The 502-nt window shown below is 50.6% G+C and overlaps 1 protein-coding gene across 1 annotated transcript in view; it reads right to left on the reverse strand.

The window, feature by feature from the left end:
• The window catches only part of CAPRIN1 (cell cycle associated protein 1), a 57,351-nt gene that overhangs the window by 21,616 nt on the left and 35,233 nt on the right, over window positions 1–502 (reverse strand). The window lies entirely within an intron of this gene.

The raw sequence follows: 502 nt of genomic DNA on the forward strand, positions 1-502 counted from the left end.
CTTAGTGTCATCAGCAAACTTGGACAGCATGCTTTCCACCACCTCCTCCAAGTCGCTGATGAAGATATTAAACAGCGCAGGCCCAAGGACCAAGCCCTGGGGTACCCCACAGCTCACATCTCCCCAGGTTGAGTACAACCCATCCACCACTCCTCTCTGAATGCGTCCCGTCAGCCAATTTTTTATCCATCCAACTGTATAGGCATCAATGCCACAGTCACTTAATTTATTGATGGGGTGAGAGACGGTGTCAAAGGCCTTCTTAAGGTTTAGAAAGACTACATCGACGGCGACACCATCATCCAAGGATTTAGTCACCTGGTCATAAAAGGCAACCAGGTTGGTCAGACAGGACCTGCCTTTCATAGTTTCATAGTTTCTAGGGTCGGAAGGGACCTGAGCAGTTCATCTAGTCCGACCCCCTGCCATGGCAGGAAAGAGTACTGGGGTCAAACGACCCCAGTACGGTGGTCATCCAACCTCCTCTTAAAAACCCCCAGGG

The sequence above is a fragment of the Gavialis gangeticus genome, unplaced genomic scaffold (genome assembly GCF_001723915.1).
Source record: "Gavialis gangeticus isolate Ggan-Ray unplaced genomic scaffold, GavGan_comp1, whole genome shotgun sequence".
NCBI classification, from domain to species: domain Eukaryota; kingdom Metazoa; phylum Chordata; order Crocodylia; family Gavialidae; genus Gavialis; species Gavialis gangeticus.